Below are 22,221 nucleotides of genomic sequence, written 5' to 3'. Positions count from 1 at the left end.
GAGACTTAAAGTGTACAAACTGTTCACCTGAATGTAGCAAATGGTGAAATGTCTAGCGTAAACAAAAAGTATGATACGAACAGAAAGATAAAAAAAGTACAACATAGAAATAAAGTAAACTGTTAAAGGAACATGCTGCCTCTGTCCTTATGGGTCGAACCTGTGTGCCTTAAAGCACATTTTTTCCAGTTTTACTGGATGGCGTTGTCTGGCAATGTAATTCAACATACCACTACCACTCGTCATGTCACAGCCTGTTCCCTGTTCCTTGTGTATTTAGAACCCTGTGTTTTCCCTTGTCTTTGTTGCAGAACCAGAGGCAGAGGTCATGGTGGGGTCCTCTGCAACATGCACACTGGCTGTTTCCCAATGTCCAGGATCCTCGGCGTCTCGACCACTTCGGACGTCATTCATCACGCGCCGCCAAGTGGTTCCATTTCACCTGGACCACTCGCCCCCTCGCAGCTCCACTCCTCCGTTTGGCTCATTTACGAAGGATACAGCTGTATATCCTCCGCTGCCTCGGAGAGCTGAAATTACCCATGATGCACTGCAGCACAGTTTTTTTTTTTCTTTTCTCGCAAAACTTTATTAGTTTGAACTCACTTTTAAAAAGTTTTGTTCCACATAAACAGTTTCCTGGCCTCTGTTATTCATAAAACAGTTCTTTAAATAAGCATAGATTGACATTTGATTATATGATTTGGCACGTGACCTGACGCCGCCGCTCGCTCCGGAGGCCGTTCCATTTGAGCTCAAAGGCGGCGGTGAGAGGACACTCCGCTCCGTTTTGGAGGAGCCGCCACCGAGGACGTCAACGAAGTGGCCAAACGGAGGACGGATCCTCGCAATTGAGAAACAGCCATTGTCTGTACCATTGGGACCGGATGGTGATAAACAATTCCAAAGATATTACACAGAAAAGTGTGGATGTCATGGGCAAGAGTTTGTAATAGTAGGAGCCATCTGCGGCATTACTCCGCCCGTCAGCTGGGGGCGCTGTATAAAAGGGCACAGTCTACCTGCGTACGGCCTCTGACCTCTTGTTCTTCCGTGTCTGCCTGGTGTGGAGGTGGTGCAGCCTAAGGCTCTCGTGAGCAGGTGAAAGCAAATTCCCATAGTATAACTTGAGCCCTATGTTTGGTGCAGCTATGGGTCTGGGGTGCGCTTCAGGCGCAGTGCGAGATGGCGGTGCTGTAGGTGGGAAGTGTGGTTCCCCACGGGCCAGTACGCGAAGCATGACGTCCCCACGAGTATGACTCCAAAAGCGGTATGTGCTTTGCACATGTGCGAAGTAAACTGCGGGGCTGTGGGGCGAGGAGAGCGCGCTCAGTCACCAGTACCCGCGTATAGATATCACTCTACTCCCACAACAAATGGCCCAGCTGTGAACCTCCCTTTTGCATACACAAAATCACAGCACTACAAAATAGCTCCACCACAGGAGCAGTAGGCGCCCATCACCCAAAAGGACTACTCTACAGGGGCCTCCTCTGACACATGTGTTAAGCTAAAGCCTTCCACTCTGTCACAAGTTGACTGTTTTATGATTTTAGTGTTTTATTCTACATGTTTTTATAGTATTTCACCTCTTACTCGTTGCCCTGGGAGCCCCATGCTGATTGGAAGCACCTGCACATTGACTGTGGACGGGCAGCGTCGGTGCCATGCAGGAGGGCAGGATGGAGGACCAGAAACAACACGGGTGTCAAGGGCGGGACGACGGCCACCCGCACAGGCACGGCAGGGCTGCCCGGGGCAAACGTGCCCCAGGATGGTCCCGTGACCCTCTACACATGAGGACCCACACCTGACAGCACCCTCCTGTCTTAGTGCTTTTAAACCATTGTAGCTCTCTGTGATAGGTTTATCCTTTTATTTGTATGTGCATTTGTGTAACAATGCACACAAAGCTCTCGACTCTAAGTTTTGTGTGCATTGTTCATCTGTTTGCTTCGATCTTTTTACTGCCTGGCTTATGAAGTGTTGGAGCAATATTGGACACATTTAAACAACAAAAAATTCTGCTGATCATGAAAAACACACAAACTAAAAGATTCCAGCTCAGGGTCGCTTGTGGTGCTACACAACATCTTTGCGATTAGTAAACTGCAACTTCTGTCCTGTACTGTAGATGTGGGGTGTCTATTACGGGGATCTACTCTCCTAAATGTGAGATATTTATTTATAACGTGCTTTACTCCAGCCACACGAGGACCCCGTACCTGGAGACGCCTCTGACCTCTCCGGTGCTGCAGTTTGATGGTACACCTGTCCTGCATTGTTGCTGTGGAAAACATACCTGTGAGCGACCTACGAAAACAGGACATTTCTGCTTAGTGTCACGACTGAAAAATAGGACCCAAAAGCAGACGGACTGAGAGTCACCCCCCGACGTCTGCTTTTGATGTGGCGCATTCGCACGGGAAAACCGAAGCCTGAGATTCTGGTTGAAATTGACATCTCCAGGACATGACGTCAAAGCGCTCCTTTCTGAGTTCATTTGTAAAATTAACTTTCACCTGAATGAATTTGAGAAGCTTTAGTCTCTTACCACGGACAATTCTCCGTAAAAGGTGTTTAACCGTAGTTGGTTGTAAATGTTGGAGTGACACAAACTGAGCGCAGCCTGGCTCTCTCTGAAGCGCCAACATGAGTTGAAAATGAGGAAGTGCAAATAATAAGCTCTATTATTTCCAATATTGAAATCTGAGGCTTTATATTGACGAGCAGAGGAGGCTCTGAGTAACTCGTCCTATGAGACTTTTACGCACGAGTTGCAAAATTGCTGTTTTATGATTGCGTTCTGAAATTTTGCTTATGTCGCAGCCGAGGCTTAACTTAAATCAAAATGTAGCTACTTTAAATTATTACCAACAACGCCACCTTGGATTCTGGGCCCAAGGAACCACAATTATTTGTTTACAAGGTCACAGGTTCGAGGGGAGCATGAAAATGGACAGACAAAGCAAAAATTATATAAAATAGGATTTATTTTAGTTTTATAGGAAAAGCATTTTTGTTCAATTTATAACTCTACTTTAAAATCATTTGTTAACAGACACAACCGCATTCACTCAAACAATGAATAAACTAAAACAAAATGTAATAATCCTATTGCACAATGTGGCGCTCAGGGCCAAGCTCCACAACTTGGAGACCAGGATAGGAACCGAGTATTACAGCAGCCGTTGCGTATTAGGGCCACACAGACGGCGATTGCCTTGTTACCTTGTTTGTGGAGGAATAGTTCGTGAGACCAGCGGGGAGCGCACTCAGGTTTGGGAGCCCTCGTTCAGTTCGTACGTAGCTTTAACTTGTGCACTGGGTGGGCGCTTACTTTAACCATATGTTACGGGTCCGGTCTAGGGGGCAGACCCGCACCAGAAGAACCATCTGAATAAATGGAAGAAATTATGAGACAAGAGGCAGTGCGCTTTGTTCGATGCAGCCTCGCTTCATGTACACTGCTCACAAAAACTTAGGGCACACTCAAAAAACACATCCTAGATGTCAATCAATTCGATTTTTCGGATGAAAATCTTTATTCATAGTGTAGGGCAATGTGTTGAGAACAAAATAACATAAGAATGATAAATGGAAATCAAATTCTCAGCCCCTGGAGGTCTGGATGCAAAATTATAGTCAAAATCAAAGTGACAAATCAGGTCACTGGTTGATCCAAATTCTGTAGAAATTCCTCCAAACGAGTCTGTATCATCCTCAGTCGTGTGTGTGGCCTCCACGTGCCTGAATGCACTCCCTACAACGCCTGGGCATGCTCCTGATGAGACCACGGATGTCCTCCTGAGGGATCTCCTCCCAGACCTGGATTAGAGCCTCAGTCAGCTCCTGGACAGTCTGTGGTGCGACGTGGCGTTGATGGATGGACCGAGACATGATGTCCCAGATGTGCTCTATTGGATTTAAGTCTGGGGAACGGGCAGGCCAGTCCAGAACATCAATACCTTCATCATGCAGGACCTGCTGACACACTCGTGCCACATGTGGCCTGGCATTATCATGCATCAGAAGGAACCCAGGGCCCACAGCACCAGCATATGGTCTTACAATAGGTCTGAGGATCTCATCCCGGTCCCCAATGCCAGTCAGGGAACCTCTGGCTCGCACATGGAGGGCTGTGCGGCCCTCCAATGAAATGCCTCCCCAGACCATCACTGACCCACCACCAAACCGGTCATGCTGGATGATGTTGCAGGAGCAGAACGTTCTCCAGGGCGTCTCCAGACTCTGTCACGTCTGTCACATGTGCTCAGGGTGAACCTGCTCTCATCCGTGAAGAGCACAGGGCACCATTGGCCAATCTGCCAATCGCTGTGTTCTCGGGCAAATGCCAATCGGGCTGCACGGTGTTGGGCAGTAAGCACCGGCCCAACTTGTGGACGTCGGGCCCTCATACCCCCCTCATACCGCCCTCATACCCCCCTCATACCCCCATACTCCCCTCATGGAGTCGGTTTCTGACCGTTTGAGGACCAACATGCACATTTGTGGCTCTCTGGAGGTCATTTTGTAGGGCTCGGGCAGTGCTTCTCCTGTTTCTCCGTGCACAAATGAGCAGATAGCGGTCCTGCTGCTGGGTTGTTGACCTCGGTCGCCCCCCCCCAGGTCTCCTGGTGTACTGGCCTGTCTCCTGGTATCTCCTCCATGCTCTGGACACTGCGCTGCGAGACACAGCAAACCTTCTTGCCACAGCACGAATGGACGTGCCATTCTGGATGAGCATCACTCCCTGAGCAGCTTCTGTGGGTTGTAGATGCTCCTCTAGTGGTGAGAACACTGGACAAATGCAAAAGTGTTCCAAAAATACGCTACAAAGGATGAAGACAGGGAAATGGTCTGTGGTCACACCTGCAAGACCATTCCTCTTTTGGAGTGATCTTGCTAATTGCCTCTCATTTCCACCTGTGTCTGTTTAATTTCCACAACACCAAGTGAAATTGATTCACAATAAGCGTGGCTTCCTAACTGGACAGTCTGATATCCCAGAAATTTGACTGACTTGGAGTTACATTGTGTTTTTAGAGTGGGCCCCAAGTTTTTATGAGCAGTGTATATTTAATTACAGAAATTATATTCAAATACATTACATTTCTGTATTTACCAAAAATCATGTATACTTTTACTTTGTCTAATCATGTTTCACCTTTTTTTCCAATAATCACGTGTAACCTTTATACAGTACAAGTACCTTGTTTACTCTCTTATTTGGTTTATCACTATGTTACTTTTAACCTTAGCAATTTTCACCAGAAAATAGTGCTTTCACTTATATCTTTTTTTTTTTTTAAAACAAGTGTATTTCGTTACTTGAGTACAACTAAAATAATGTTTATAAGTACAATCGCTTGGTCTGCTAATCAATGTTCATTTTCTTTACAAAATTACCGAACCAAAAATATATATCAAAACAGATAACCATTCCTATTTTCATAAAAGAAGCCAGTCTAGCATTTAAACATTAATTACACTTTTCAATAATGTCTCGGAGCTTATGTTCTTGTTACTGAAAGTTCAAGTTACGGTGGGGCGCCGCCATTACATAACCTCATGGCAGCCTTACTACCACGAGCGCGATTCCAAACAGCATACTAACGTAATCTAGCTTTACCAAACTACTTAAAAATGGCTATAAACAACCACAATAGTAAACAATCTTGTTGTATGTGATATTGTATGTGCTTTATACATTATTACCTGAATAAATGGAAGAAATGATGAGACAAGAGGCAGTGAGCTTTGTTCGATGCAGCCTCGCTTCATGTATGAGGGAAGGCCGCAAACGTGTTTACAAGAAGGACCCCGCCTGGTGGTTCCGCCGCTTCCTCACTACATTGCCCCCTTGTGGCGCACCCCAATATTGCATTAACCTCAGAATCAAAGAAAGACATTAATACATTAAATTATAAAGTCCCTTGTTAACTGAAGTTCTACAAACTAAAAATACTCTGATTATAAAACAACAAAAAAATGTGACTGCACATTTTGTGTGCGTCACACGCTCCCTGACGACAGAAAATGGCTCCGCACATTTACAAATATTACTTTACTCTTACCGTTATGAACCAATAACCTTCGTAGTGTCTCTTTTGCATAAAGCAACAAAGTCTTTATCATCTAGTAAGCTGGTAACGCTATGTGATGAACAGGAGCAGTAAACGGGTATACTGCATATGCATAGTGCTGAGGCATGAGTGTGTATGGTGCACGATATACCATCATGTTGGAGTCCATTCCCCAGACTGGCACAGCTGGGGGCAGGAAGGCTTCGACCGCGCCGACAGCTAGTGGTGGCTGGTAGGACTGCAACGAAGGCTGGCCCAGGGAGTCATAGGTGAACATCTGCGGTGGCTTCCGGGCACGGGCGGACCTCCGGACCTGTGACTCATCCTCTTCTCCCTCACTGGCTCGTGCAGGTTGGTGTTGCTGGGCTGGTGCCGTGTCGTCCTCCTGGTCGATCTCACCCTGTGCATCCTCTGCTGGTGCAGGTATCTCAGGTGTACCGTCCTCATCCTCATGCTGTTCCACGTATGGCTCTGGTTTGTGCTGAAAATGAACAGAAGTGAATATGATTTTAGTGTAGCCTCCCGTCACACAATTATTAAAAGCACAAATTTAGCTCAAGTACTTATTTGGACCCAGACAGTTCGAGTGATGTGAAAGGAATGAAATTAATAATTTATACTTTCTGTCACAATGTGATTGTGTCATTGTGAACACCCCTACAGCTCGAACAGCTGACTGTTAACCCCCACCTGTTATGACGTCCCTGAGGACCATTTTGGAAAGGCCGACCTTTCCATTTAGTCCTCTCCAATTCATTTGTTTGGCAACATCATTGTGATGCGCCAAACTGTGTCCGTCACATCCTGCACACCAGAAACACTCATCTAAAAAAAAAAAAAAATACAATATAAGAAGTTGGATAAGTTTTTTGATTATCCTCATGACTTAAGAGATCTGGGTATTTTTTTGTATTGGATCTGTTGCCTGAGTTGGTTTTGTTAAATGCTGAATCTCCAATAAGGAAGTGTGTCCACTTGCCTTTGGAGGTGGTTTTGTTGTTATTCCACTCCCTCATGTAGATCCATCCTAACAACTTTTAAACCATTGTGTGTGTTTAATGTGTTCAATGTTTCAGGTTAAATCTAAAAATAGTAATTTTGTGTGTATTGTGTAGATTACATGTTTAAGTTGAGCAGCGTGCCTCCCTTTCCAAAATCTTTTCAAGGTGTGTATTTTTATCATGTCTACATGTCTTTGTTTTTCCAGTGAAAATATAATACGTTTTATGTTCTCTTTTTTCAGTAGGTCATGTTTGACATGGTCCAGGGAGTCATAGGTGAACATCTGCGGTGGCTTCCGGGCACGGGCGGACCTCCGGACCTGTGACTCATCCTCTTCTCCCTCACTGGCTCGTGCAGGTTGGTGTTGCTGGGCTGGTGCCGTGTCGTCCTCCTGGTCGATCTCACCCTGTGCATCCTCTGCTGGTGCAGGTATCTCAGGTGTACCGTCCTCATCCTCATGCTGTTCCACGTATGGCTCTGGTTGATCAGTGTCAATAAGGAGCCTATTTTCTTGATTTGTCCCGTTTTGCTCTTTGGTTGCATGTTGCCTTGTGTCTCTTACAGGAGCGGGGATAGTGGGCTCTGCTTGCACTGTTGTGTAGTCTCTCCGATACCCACTAGGTCGAGCTCTTGTGACACGCTGGGGAATCCTCAACCAGTACTGTGCTGGTTCATCCTCTTGAGTCTGATGAGTTGCACTTTGTGTCACTGAGTCTCTGGTCTTTTTTTCTGTCTGTTTTTCACAGGTGAGACTTTTGGAGGTAAGTCTATTGGCAACTCATTGACTAAAAGGAGGAGGTTGCGATGAAGTGTTCTTACTTTGTTATTTCCATTTTCAGGTGTCACTTTGTAAACGGGGCCCTCTGCAATTCTCTCTTTTATAACATAGATGGTGTTCTCCCAGTAGGACCTCAATTTACCAGGACCTCCTCTCTCTCTTGGTGAACTTCGAAGCGACCAAGATTATGACCACCATATTATGAAAAAGGGGAGGTAAAGGAAGGGAGGGCTGAAGGTGAGGGGCGCCCCTAATATAGCATGGGATCTAGCGGTGACTGGTTTGCCAGCGGAAGTTGCGTACTACCACACTTAGTTTAGCTCAATTTATTCTGCAATCTCTGGTTATTCCTAATTGAAATAACTAAATCTCAACCAAAACTAATGTAATGAGACTTGAAGATAAAAACAGCTCAGTGCGGCATTTTTTTACGACGCTGAATTATGCCTAACCAAACCACTGGTTTAAACTCTCTAAGGCCGCCTCCATTCTTCATCAAAAGTAAATAAAAATGCGCACAGGAAACAAAAAAAAGCCTAATCATGTGTCGGATCCTCCCCGTTTCTGTCCAAATCACAGACAGGCCTATTCGCATTGGATTATTTTATCACAGGACCTCGGAGTTCAGTAAAATATAGTAGGTCATTTGAGGGGGAATTTTTACTTCGCAAATCACTGACACGGCGCATTCGCACAGGATTAACATCACAGACATTCTCCCTGATTATTACAAATTGAAAACAGGTCGATACTGACTGAGGCCCCGTCTACACGTAGCAGGGTATCTCACAAACCGAGGATATTTTCCTACGATCTGGCCTATCATCCACAGTTTTCTGTCTATAAAAAAGAAAGGTTTCTAAAAACTCCGGCCAAAGTTAAGATTTGGGAATTCTCTGGTTACGCGTTTGAGTGTGGACATAATAACCGGAGTATTGGACCACGTCACTGCCAGCGTGCTGCGCATGGCCTGTGTTTACATCAGAAACAGCATCTGACGCCTCCAAAGCTCAAGTTCTGCTTCCTGTCAAAGCGCAGGTGAAGGAGCGCTTTAGGCAGTTATTTTACGCCAAATAACCGTCCCACGTCCGACATGTTCCTCGAACACATAACAGCGCGGGTGCATTTCTCGGCAGTCATGCAGTTTGTGGCGTAACACCGGGACGCGCCTCTGCAGGAGAACTCGATTTGAAAAAAATAATGTGTGTGCTGTGCAGAAACTTGTGGAGCGCTTTGAACAATTTATGATGAAAAAACACATATACGCGGTGGATGTGGATGCCTTTTTTTTTAAAAACGAGGCTGTGTGGACTCAGTTTTTTTTCTAGGCGGAGGCGGATTTATAAATGCCCTGCTACGTGTGGACTAGGCCCGAGTGAAGTCAACAAACAAACTGGCAGTGTGTTGCAGGAAACCCCAGCTTCTTGTAGTTCTTCTAATTTGGCAGATAGAAGCCAGCTGTGCCATCCTGCACCCAGGAGCTGCCACGCCCATGCAGGTGGAGACATACAAACACAAAGGGGGGGAGGTAGAAGAACACTGGAGAGCAGGTTGTACATTTTGACACATAAGGAGTCATAATTGTGACAGTTTAAGGCAAATAAAACTTTTCTAGTTACTTTAAACAAGCACCAGTTTCAGGTTTTTAGAGTTAGTTTTAGGAAAAAAGTTTGGTTCATTTTAAGATGCCAGTACTTTCCCGAGGCACTGTATGATTTAAAACCATTCAGCCTGCTCTGTTCACTGGCATGAAAGGTTATGAGTGTCATAAAATCACCATGTCATTGATTATCACAGTGAATGGCCCCTCACTGTCACAACAGTCTAATCATGGCCTCAATATCACTTATCAATGAAAATCAAGCCTTTATCCCAGGACAGTCACTAAAATAAAAAGTTCAGATCCTAATATCCTAAATATGTGTGTGTTTTCATTCTAAAAAGTGCAATTTATTTAAAATATCACCCAAATGCTGTGTGAGTAAGGTTTTTGGAAGTTATTTAGAGATTCTTTTTTTTGTGCTGAAAATGAACAGAAGTGAATATGATTTTAGTGTAGCCTCCCGTCACACAATTATTAAAAGCACAAATTTAGCTCAAGTACTTATTTGGACCCAGACAGTTCGAGTGATGTGAAAGGAATGAAATTAATAATTTATACTTTCTGTCACAATGTGATTGTGTCATTGTGAACACCCCTACAGCTCGAACAGCTGACTGTTAACCCCCACCTGTTATGACGTCCCTGAGGACCATTTTGGAAAGGCCGACCTTTCCATTTAGTCCTCTCCAATTCATTTGTTTGGCAACATCATTGTGATGCGCCAAACTGTGTCCGTCACATCCTGCACACCAGAAACACTCATCTAAAAAAAAAAAAAAATACAATATAAGAAGTTGGATAAGTTTTTTGATTATCCTCATGACTTAAGAGATCTGGGTATTTTTTTGTATTGGATCTGTTGCCTGAGTTGGTTTTGTTAAATGCTGAATCTCCAATAAGGAAGTGTGTCCACTTGCCTTTGGAGGTGGTTTTGTTGTTATTCCACTCCCTCATGTAGATCCATCCTAACAACTTTTAAACCATTGTGTGTGTTTAATGTGTTCAATGTTTCAGGTTAAATCTAAAAATAGTAATTTTGTGTGTATTGTGTAGATTACATGTTTAAGTTGAGCAGCGTGCCTCCCTTTCCAAAATCTTTTCAAGGTGTGTATTTTTATCATGTCTACATGTCTTTGTTTTTCCAGTGAAAATATAATACGTTTTATGTTCTCTTTTTTCAGTAGGTCATGTTTGACATGGTGGAGTTTGTTGATCCAGAAGAGGTAGAGGTGGTCCCAGCTCTTTGGGTCACCAATGATACATGCCAGTGGCCATCCAGCTACAAACAAGAAGAGCTCTCAAAGGTCATCAAACAGGAGGAATTGCCATCACCATCTTGGCAACCCTGCAAGAGTGAAGCGTGTGGCAGCTGTTTGTTGCTGGAGTGGTGCAGCTGGAGGTTCTGTGCACCTCATATTGGCCCTCATTTATCAAACTTGCGTACGGTGAAATCAGAGCGTATGTGGGGTGTACGAAAAATTACCGCCTGTTTTGGCATGTATCAATCTGAGCGCACCGTGCGCTCAGATTGATACATGTGTGTCTTGATTCAGTGTTGCGCTGCATCGACCTGCTCCTCCACGTCACGGGACGAGCTCAGGCTCAGCCCGGACCAGAGACACTAGAACCTGGACTGCGGGGATATTTTATTTTTTAACAAAAAAGACGGCTGCTGCTGCTGCTGCTGCTGCGCAAACTTTGTGTGGATGTCTGCCCCGCCTCACATGCTGCTGCCGTCGGGACACCGGGACTCACATGGGTCTCCGCGAGGCCCTGCTCCGTGTTCTGGTTGCTTTGAGCGTCAAGTCTGTGGACTGTATTCCGTGGCACGAGCAACCCGGGTGTCAAATAAATCCTTCGACAGCTCCACAGCTTTCTTCGGTCCGGACAGGTTCGTAAGGTCCGGGAGTGGCGCGCGCAGGGTCTGCTGACCACGCGCTCTCCTCTCCTCAGGAGGATGATCGAAGCTCGTCCCGTCGTCGGCCTGTCTTCGGTCCGGACAGGTTCGTTAGGTTCCGGTTGGCTGTCAGCTCTCCGCGCACCTGTTCCCTCCGGAGAAAAGCTCTGCTCAGGCCAAAAGACGTGCAGTTCTGCCCCGGCTCCAGCGCTGAGTCCGCGGAGCTGACGCTGCTTTTCGCTGGTTCAGTTCATGGTCCAGAGTCTGCTCGGACTGCAGCGTTACATCCACGCTTTCTTCTTTTTACTACACTTTTTTTTTTGTGGTTTAATTTTATACCCTTTTTTATGTTACTTAGGCCTACAGCGTATTTAATAAAGTTTTTTATTATTAACATTTCTTTTCAGTGAACGTGATCTTGGATTGGCTATAAGGTTATTGTGGGTTTCTAATAGATTCTTAAATTTTTCTCATGCGCAAAATGTCATATTTGTTGTGTTAAAAACAATTCTTAATCATTTCCTGGTTGGAGAAATGTTCCCTTTTTGCTGTGTTTCGTGCGTGCCGTAAAACCAGTGGGTGAGGCCTCCTGATTATGAATATTTTTGGGCGTTTCATTCAAATGACGCTGGGATTTCTCCGTGGCATTTACCATCAGCTGCTTTTGCGTACGGAAAGATCTGAGCGTAAAGCACGGGTTCATAAATGCATTAGCATTTAGCCTCTCCCTCTCTCCTCTGTTTTGGAGCTATAGTGGAGAGAGGGAGAGGCTAAATGCTAACGCCGTCTGCGCTGTGTTTACGTGACTGAAGGCACGGGGGAAGATCAGACAGGTCCTAAAGAACTCGTCAAAGCTAAGGTAAGAACATATCTCAGTATGGAAAAACGGTGGCCTATTCCTTTAAAGACCGTCGTGACATGACTGGTTTGTTTTCCAGTCTTGGCTTTTGGCTGAGCAGGCAAAGCTGAACTCCATTTACAATCCAGCTCTGGACTCAGACACCGGTTTACCAGCACTCACTGCCAGATTGGTTTGGCTGCATCTAAAAGTGTAAATAAGTCCTTCTCCTTATCGTTGACCCGGAGGTGCATCATCGTCAGCCGTGACAAGGAGCATCCAAAGTTCTGTATAATTCCTTTAATACCTCCTTTAGCAGAGGAACTTCGGGATGTTCCTCATCAGCCCTAACCTTGCCTGCAAGCTGAATTCTCGCGGTATTTGTGAGTTCACAAACACTCGAGAATACATCTTGCCCCGCTCCCGCCTACACTTTTCGAGTAGAACATCTAGGTGTTCAACCCAATCACGGGCCAGTCTGGGGGTTTAGGGCGGGATATCCGGGTGTGACGAAAGCAAGAAGTGCCGAGCCGAGGCAAAACAAACATGGCTACGCAGGAGGACGGACGCGTAGCTGAGGCTATCAAGTCAGTTTTAGCAGAATCTCCTATTTCTTTTTTGAAAGATGAACAGCGAGAGGCGCTTTGTGCATTTCTGGACGGCAAAGATGTTTGTGCCTTTTTACCTACGGGTTTCGGCAAGAGTCTAATATACCAACTTGCTCCGCTCGTCGTGAAAAAACTTGAAAGGCTGCAAAATCCTATTGTGATTGTCGTGTCTCCGTTGGTGGCTCTAATGGACGACCAAGTTAAAGAAGCTAAACATCTGGGCATTACTGCTGCAAAGCTTGGTGATGATGAAGGCGATGTTTTAAATGGTAAATGCCAGCTTGTTTTCGGTAGCCCAGAATCTTGGTTACTAAACACGAAATGGAGGAACATGCTTGCATCCAGAGTTTATCAAGAAAACTTGGTTGGGATCGTCGTGGATGAAGTACACGCCACATACAAATGGTAAGTAATAATGAAATATATGTACAACGTTGCAAAACAACTAGAAGAATATTCTTTATCGTTCTTCTCCTTCTCACGTATAATTTATGTTTATTAGGGGGGAAGGTGCGACAGGAAAGCCAGCCTTCAGAGAGAGTTTTTCCAGGCTTGGAGAACTACGATCTATTGTTCGTGAAGGTACGTTATTACTTTTCTACAGGAGAAAGAAAATGAAACTGATTCGATTGATATGGAGCTTGATCCAGCATACACTGTCAGATAAGTTTATAGCAATTATATGGCATATGCTCATAAAAGAATAGAAATGTTTTAATGGATTATAGTTATTGTATTCATTTGACAATGCCCATTGTACTACTTTGTACTTTGTGTTTAACAAATTTGCACAAATTTGACAAAAAGAATCTGCTACTCGCTTTTTTTAATGTGAATTTACAGATCAATACCATTAGGTAATCATAAGAAGACAATGAGTGTGAATGTATGGCTTACATATTTGCTCATTCCTTTCAGGAACACCAGTCTTGGCGCTGACTGCATCTGCTGAGACCAAGCACCGAGACCGCGTAACCAAGCTCCTGCACATGGAAGCTGCTACCTTAGTGACCGTGAGCCCCAACAGGAAGAACATCAGACTTGGACTGTGTCAGGTTCCATCTTACAACCTCAGCTGTATGGACTGGATTGTGACAACGATTCAAGAAAAAAAACAATCAATGTCTCCAATCATTATCTATTGCAAGTCACTAAAAACGATAGGGAGAGTGTTTTGCTACCTAAAAGCAGAACTTGGTGAAGGAGCATGGGTTGACGATGACCATCAGTGTAAAAATCTTCTCATTGGAGTTTTCCACAGCAAGACATTGCAACATCACAAGGACAGGCTGCTAAAATCTCTCAATGGAGAGGGACACTGCAGGGTAGTAGTTGCCACAACAGCATTGGGTATGGGCTTAAATTTTCCAAATGTGTCTCATGTTGTTATGTATGGATCACCAAATGATGTTGAAGATATTGTTCAGCAGGTTGGCAGAGCTGGTAGGCATGGGTTGCAGTCACATGCCATTTTGTATATCATCAAACAGGCCACTAGGGATGACGTTACTGTTAAAGAGGTGATTGCAAATGGCTTAAAGGGTTGCTTTCGAAAAGCTCTCTACTCCCATTTTGAACAGACTACAACTAGTGTTGTGCCTGGTCATTTGTGCTGCACATTTTGCCATTCACAATGTGCATGTGTAGGTGACAGTTGTACTGAACCCATACCATTATATGAACCATCTAAACATGTTCTTACCCAGTCATTAAGGTGCAGACAGGTGAACCCAACAGAAAGACAGTTGGTTCAGGACTGTTTAGAGGAGTACATGTCATCATTAGACTGTCAAACAAATCAAGTTTTCACAAGCAAGTCTGTGTGTACAGGTTTTAGCACAGAACTTATTGAAGCTGTAGTGGAGCATTGTGCACACATTTTTGATCTCAACTACATAGTTAAGAATCTTCCAGTATTTAGATTAGAGCATGCCAAAGAAATACTACTTATAGTTGGTGAGGTCTTCGGAGACATCGTCTATGAGTATACAACATCACATGAGGTTTTGCCTGATTTAGATATTTATTTTGTTGGTTATTTTGAAGATGATGATGTGGAGGACGACTTTGATATCGCAACGCCACATAGCAGCCAAGACTCGGATACATGGTACCACTAATTAACGTGATGTAATAGTGTATACACTTTTTGTAAAGCAAAAAAAAAACATGTTAATAAAGACAAAAGTTGAAATGAATTGCTTTTATTTATTATTGAGTTATCAAGAATAGAACTATTAAAAATATATATATATACAAAAAGTTAAATCTCAAATGACAGGTACATGCAAAAAAAAGGGGTAGTGTCACAGTCCACTAAATGGGAGTACTCCTCCATTCTAGTAGCTTGGTCCTCATCCATCCCCACAGCTCACTATGTTTCAACTTATAAAATAGGTCCCTGTTGAATTTAGGGAATGCATTGTACTCTCTACCAGTGATTGCTTGAAATACCCTTGCCTCTTTAAAAATATCCACTAAACATACAATGTCCTCTGTCAAGTTACTCGCATGGTGGACCCCACTGCTTTTTGAGACTTCAAGTTCTCTGTCTGTGGTGTCCATCATTTCCTTAAGGACATGTAGTGACTTGCTGACCCTGTCTGCGGCTTGCTCTGTCATGTTTGGCCCACTGCGCTTTAGGAAGGATTTTAGGAAGTTATTCAGGTGCTCAAGGTGCAAGTCCAGGGAAATGTTTTTACCCTTGCCACCCTTCCCGTTCCAAAATCGGTTCCATGTAACACTATGTGCAAGAGAGGGTGAAAGCGTGGCATTAACCTGCACTGTTAGTAGAAATGTGCTGTAGGCATATTGATGATGTCCATAAGCTTTATAGAATAACAGGGCAATTGTGTATAATCGCAGGATCCTCTCGCCATCACCTTCCCTCACTGCATCTTGCATGTCTGTAAGGAACAACCCAAAACTGAGCCTTGCTTCTGTGTGTTGTTTTACATGGTCCATCAACAGGGTCCTGGTTCTATCTGAAGCCGTCACGGGTGTGGAATCAAGACCATGCACAGTGCTCTCATGGTTCTGCCTGGCTTTTGGGTACTTGTAAATGTTTTGACAACCTGGCTGACGGCAGGGGAACTCAGTCCCCTTCAGGGGGTGATTTCTCGAAGCTTCTGTCACACCAGCTGCAACGTCCTTAATGTCCTCAAACTTGACAAATCTGTCCACAACTTGTGCGACTGAATCATGTAGCCAGCTTCGTTTTATCTCCAAAGTGCCATTTAGGACATTGTCCGGTATGAAGTCCTCTGGGAAGTCTGTTGAAATATATGAAAAGCATTGATCAGAGGTACAGAGTACACTAAATATTTATTCAAATAAGAGTAGCATTACTACTAAGTAACAATTGTACTCTAGCAGACCACAAACTATGCTACCTGAGTTTACAAACATGCATGCATATGCAACATGTATGTTTTAGTAGAGACAAATTTAATTGAAACAAAATATAAAATTTTGGCATTTTAAAATAAATAAAAAGACATAAAAGAAATTATATTCTGAAAAATAAGATGCATTCAAAACAAAACTACTATCATTTCATGTCACGTGAATCTTTTTTCACACCAAAATTTACTCAGTGTAAAGATTAGCTATTTTGTTTCACTCCAACTAAGAGTAGGCTTATGGATACTTCAGTTTAATATAGCTCAAAAGCAGGTTTGGGTCATTTTGTGCCAAGACAAAATGAGCATGCACTCCAACGCATACTGCACTTAAGCAAATGTAGACTGCCACCTGCCTCTGGTTTTAATGCAATGATAAATAATCATAACTGGACCTATAACATAACTCAAATCAATTCATTCAATCATTATTCATACCGTCAACATCTTTCAGTCCAAAATGTTCCAGCGCAGCAGCCAAGAACAGAGCAGTGGTGTCTTTTTTAACAAAGTCCTTATAAGAATTGAATGCTGCATGTGGACCTTGTTTGGCATTGCTACATCTGCATTTAGTGAAAACACAAAATGTAGTTAATATATTTCTGCTGCATATATTGTGTAATGGATATGTCATATTCATGCTAATAGACATATCGTGATAAGTACTTTTCATGCAGTACTTGAGTGAAATTCATAAGGGCAGAGCCACACTTTACACCATAAAGCATGCTGTGATGATGAAGTTCCAAGTCAGAATTCATGTTGCCTGGACTTCACTTTTTTCTCTAAAAAACAGTAATAAAAGTCAACAATAATGTTCAATAAAACACAATTAAAACGTTATCATTCATCAACAAGGCCTTAACCTCGTTTTTTTTTTACCTCAACTTATTCATGTTTGATGCCAGTGTCCCACGATCTTTTGCAGCTTCCTCTTTGAAAAATATTTGATGATAAATCTGATACAGAAAAAATAAAAATGAAACATGTACTGAATATTACAGAGAAATATACTATTGTGTCCCACAATATTGATTCTAACTTCAAACAGGTTTCTTATTGCGTGCCAATCTTCAAACTTGAAAACTAGTCCCTCTAGATTGTCTTCAGTTGTGTCTCCTTGACCAAAGGTCCACTGGATGTTCCGGCTGTTTGCTTCAGTTAGCCTATCACCACCAACCAAAACACTTGACAGTCCTTTAGGGCCTTTTGGAACATACCTTTAAAACAACCCACCAAAATACAAGGCAATGGTTTTGTGTATCACACCAAAAAGAATGAATAGATCACACTTACTCCTTCTGCAAGTAACGTAAAACGTCCGTCAAGTCACCGGTCTTGTTTTCATCTTTGAACAACAGTCCAAGAGGGTACTAAAGGAAGACAAAACATATTAATGTTAGATGTTTTTGTAATGTGTTTTTAAAATAAAGTGTATTTTTGTCAAGACTTGCATGAACAGAGGCCTCTGACATTTCCGCTGAATAATGGTGAGGGATATGTTTTATCACAGCGGATGAAAATGTCTTGAATGCATTGAGATACTGGGTGAAAATCCGGCTGCCAAGAATGATGAAGTCAAGTCTCATGTGTGCTTGTATGTCTGGACCTGGAAGTGATTTCCCAATATCATACTCCATGACTGACGGGACTGGCTTGTCCCTGCTGAGCTGGTAGATGGGGACTCTGTCCTCAACAGCCACATGGTGAATCCAGTGGAGTGATGTGTTTGCTCTTGTAAGTGACTGGTGATGGGTGCGAACGAAGAAGTCCAGATTGTCAATTATTATGGAGTATGTAGGTGGTGGAGATGATTGTGTGTTAGAAGTAGTTTGCAATGATGAGACGCCCAGATCTGCCATATCTTCTTCTGTTATGGAGAAAAATGACAAGTCAAAACTCTCATCCAGTCTCTGATCAGTCTGCTGCTGTTCAGTGGCCCTTGTGGTGGTATCAGATGTGTCTTGTGTCACTGTTGTGTCACCTGACGAACCCTGGTTGTCTGTTTGAAAAAACAAATAGCAAATGAAAAACTAAATTTTACACTGTTAATGAACAATTTTGGCTATATTCTCACCTGAAAGTGAGAGAGCCTGAGCACTGTTGTTTATCCTTTCAATCACTGTCTCTGAATCACTGTCACATGTTGAGGTGGCACCAACTCCATTGTCCTCTGCAGAGTTCAAATGACTTTCATTTGCAACTTTAAGGAGATGCAGGCCTTCACCACAGGTTTTGGCAATCTCTTTCTGTTTGCCTACAGCATTTGAGTGTGTTGTTGTGATTCCTAGCTTTGACAATCTTTTGAAAACTGCTTTTTTTGCACCACCATACAGTAAAACATTATTTATATAATAAGCAAAAGCTGATAGGCGTCGTTCTCTTCCCCTTAATGCAACAGCAGCAGCTACACAGGTCGAAAGTTGGGACTGGTTTGTTATTGTGTTAAATAGGGTAAAAAGAAATGGTGACATCTTCTGTAGATCTGCCGAAATATTTTCAAAGGAAAATGCTTTTAAGTCATCTGCTGATGACTTCCACAACACAAAACCCTTATATGGGTTACAAAGCAATTTCGCCTCGTCTTCTACAATACGAATAATGTGGTGTTTTACTTCTGAAAACAGTTCATGGTGTCTAACCAGAATATTGGCAGCCATTCTCAGTTTTCCTTTTGCCATGTTTTCAATTATTCCAGCAACATCTGTGGGACACTTTACCCTGTCCTCTCTTTTAGATGGGTAGCGAATGACAACCTGTAAAATGGGAGAGATAAAAATGTGTTAGAATATTAGTTAGAAGTCAACATTATTCACGTTTACAACTACACACTGTTTGTCTCTATATCATGCTGTTTCAATACAACTCCTCCCATTGACCCTTTCACCCAAAATGTCGAAACTACTGCCATGTCAATAGTAATACCATAATCAGAAAACATTATCCACACAGTTTTGTATAACACGTGTAAAATGTTTGACAATAATTTGGTCAGAGACTGGACAGACATCTTATTATATCATATTTAAGAAGGCCAATTCAGACTAAACCCCCTCCCCAACCCATGCACAAACGTAAAATGCAAGTAAACTTACAAGATGCATTGTTAGACAATTACTGAAGAAAAATATAGTTCTGTTTTGTACTTACTTCTACCGTACTCTGTCGTTGTGGCATATCAGCGGATGGTCGCGGGTATTTCTTCACTTCGGCCTGAGTTGTCGGTGTTGTTGGTTTTGGACGCAGTTTTTTTGTTGACCTTGTTGGAGTTTTAGATGGTGTAAAATCTCTCTGGCGTTTAAGTGAGGACGCGTCTTCTGGCAGTCCCGTCTCTTGCCATTTTTTCAAGGTGTCAAAATCCCCCTCCATTCGCTGTAGCAGGCGAAGACACGATCTACACATCCGCGATGATTTAGATTCATCATCTCTAGATAAGTCGCACCCAAGGTCCGCTAACCTGTTGAACACGCACTTGTCAGACGATCGGCTCTCAAAAATGAGCGTGGTGTTGGCGAGGTTTCCTTTAATCCGCAAATTCGAGTTACAAAAACGGCAAAAGTCATTCAACGACATGATGACAAGGCAGTCATAATCCAAATAAAACTAGTTTAGTCCAGCGCAACTTGTTGTGGTTTCTTAGGGCGCACGCCGATGACGACATATTCATTTGTCTGATTGGCTTTAGTCGAATCGTGGTAGGCGGGCACACAGCGTCACTTCGCCCAATCAGCTTGAAGTATTCTGCTGCCTGCCCCTCCTTTCCCCGAAAGAATTCTCCTGCAGAAGTCCCAGATTGATATTGTGGAGAACTCTACACAATATCAATCTGGCTTTTGCCAGGTTACATCAGCCCAGGAGCTAAGAACGATCCCACAAGTCACTATTGCCTCCCGAAGGTTTCTGAACTCTTTGATCTCTGCACCAGTGTGAAATGATGGGACGTTTTCTGCGTGATGTCTCATGTTTCATTCCATGGAAATATGAGCTCTGTCCTGAATGTATCTATAATAAAAAACGGTGGGGCTCAAACTCCATAAGGGCGCCGCCATGTTTATTTCCCAGAATTCCGCAGAAGGCCCCCACGTGACGGTCCCACCGGCCGCGGGCGTTGGCCACGGGTCCATATGGGCTGCAGTGCATTGCTGTACTGCTGTCCGAGGACGACCTGGTGTCACAGCAACGCGAGTGAACGAGGTCTGATTGCTGTGCGTGCGCGCATCCAAACAGGGCGATGTGTGTCATGTGGTCTACTTGCGGGTCTACAGCTGAGTGACGGGTTATAGCAGGGGTGTCAAACTCATTTTGGGTCGCGGGCCGAAATTCAGCTCCCACGGCGGGTCGCGGGCCACATATAATAGAGAAAATGTTTCCAATAAATGAATAATAATAAGCTGTGATTTGATCAAAGCCCCAACTTGACTGTAGCTTCATTAATGACAACGGCTTACACTTGTATTGCACTTTACAAGCCTGTGTCCCAAGTTCCTGAAAGTGCAGTAGTAATTTTTCATTCACTTGGTGGTGGTAAACTGTTACTGAAGCCACAGCCGCCCTGGCGCAGACTGTCCATTTACCACATGGCTTTATAATGTGTTGTTCATATCCTGAGCTCTTATTATGTCAGTGCCCTCTGCTGGACACGTGTGGAACTCTATCCTTTTTTTTTTATTTCATGCCCCCTAGAGGCTAGAATGAGCATTCTGGTTATTCTTTAAAAATTCATAACTCCGCACAGAAATGGGCTAGAGACTTACTTTTTTTTTACATACTCTGGAATTTATGCTCTACAGGGCAGGGGCCGGATTAAATCATCTCGCGGGCCGGATCAGGCCGTATGTTTGACACCCCTGGGTTATAGGGACTGTACTGGACATTTCTTTGTAATAACTCATAATCTCAGAATATCAAATGTGGACACTAAGCTAGTGTAGGAAAGGAAAATCTATGAACTTACGGCAACATTTCAAACTTTTGTTTACTTTTTATCAGAACAAAACTTAAGCCACATGGATCATTTACATAAAGTCCACTGTGGAAGAACAGATGCTTAGCAGCTGTCTGAACTAAAGGACAGAATTTGGTGAATGTTTGATATTTGAGGCGGGTCGTTCTCAGTTACATTTACTCAAGTTCATGTACTTGAGTTAAGCTGCGTACAGACGCTTGTCAGGCGTCAAAAACGCGCCTAAAGCCCGTAGTTAGACGCGTGAGGACACCTGAAGTCAGACGCTTGTCACACCGACGCTCTGGCCGCACGTTTGGTGTGAACGCACCGTAACTTCTGAAGAAATTGTACTTCCTCGAGCAGTTTTATGATACAGTACTTTTTACTTCTACTTGAGTGTTCACACAAACATTCAGTTTTCAGCTGCTGAACGTTTGCTAAACTTGTTTTGTCATACGCTGCTTTGTTTACATCGTATGAAGACGTAAACAAGATAAGATAAGATAAGAAGAACTTTATTGTCTGTCCCCAAAGGCGACAGAAATTCGTCTTTGACAGGCTCAAAACATGCACACACACTTCCATAAAAACACAGGCACATTTAAAATCAACATAACAATAATGAACAGCAGGACTATGATTTGTGATCATTCAAAGTGGAGATTGCCTTTGGAACAAATGACTTTTTATAGACGTCTTTGTGGACCAGTGGGACTTTAAAACGCCTGCCTGATGGAAGTAACGTGAAGGAGCTGTAGAGTGGATGGGAGGGGTCTTCAGTCATCTGGGGGGCCTTCCTCAGCACTGAGCGACTGTAAAGTTCAGGCAGAGGGGTTTGAGCTGTACCGGTGATTTTTGAGGCCTGAGTGATGATGCGGGAGAGTTTGGATTTGGATTTAACTGTCAGAAAGTTGAACCATGATGTGATGCTGAAGGTCATTATGGATTCTATGAGTGATTTATAGACCAGTGTTAGAATGTCTTTTTTTACATAAAATGACCTGAGTTTTCTGAGCAGATGGAGGCGCTGCTGTGCTTTTTTGAACACAGAATCTGTGTGGTG

General features: G+C 43.5%; 1 long non-coding RNA gene across 1 annotated transcript; it reads right to left on the bottom strand.

Annotated features, from left to right (window-relative positions):
* Positions 1-18,117: 18,117 nt before the first annotated feature.
* LOC306969330 lies at positions 18,118-18,955 on the bottom strand. The gene is made up of 3 exons (XR_013793310.1): positions 18,856-18,955; positions 18,291-18,386; positions 18,118-18,215 (listed from the first exon to the last, which is right to left on the bottom strand). It is a non-coding gene; the product is annotated as an uncharacterized lncRNA (long non-coding RNA).
* Between the last annotated feature and the right edge of the window lie 3,266 nt (positions 18,956-22,221).

Source organism: Gobius niger (genome assembly GCF_951799975.1).
Source record: "Gobius niger genome assembly, chromosome: 10".
Taxonomy (NCBI): Eukaryota; Metazoa; Chordata; class Actinopteri; order Gobiiformes; family Gobiidae; genus Gobius; species Gobius niger.
The sequence above is the reverse complement of the archived record's forward strand: the minus strand, read 5'-3'. Positions and strand labels throughout refer to the sequence as shown.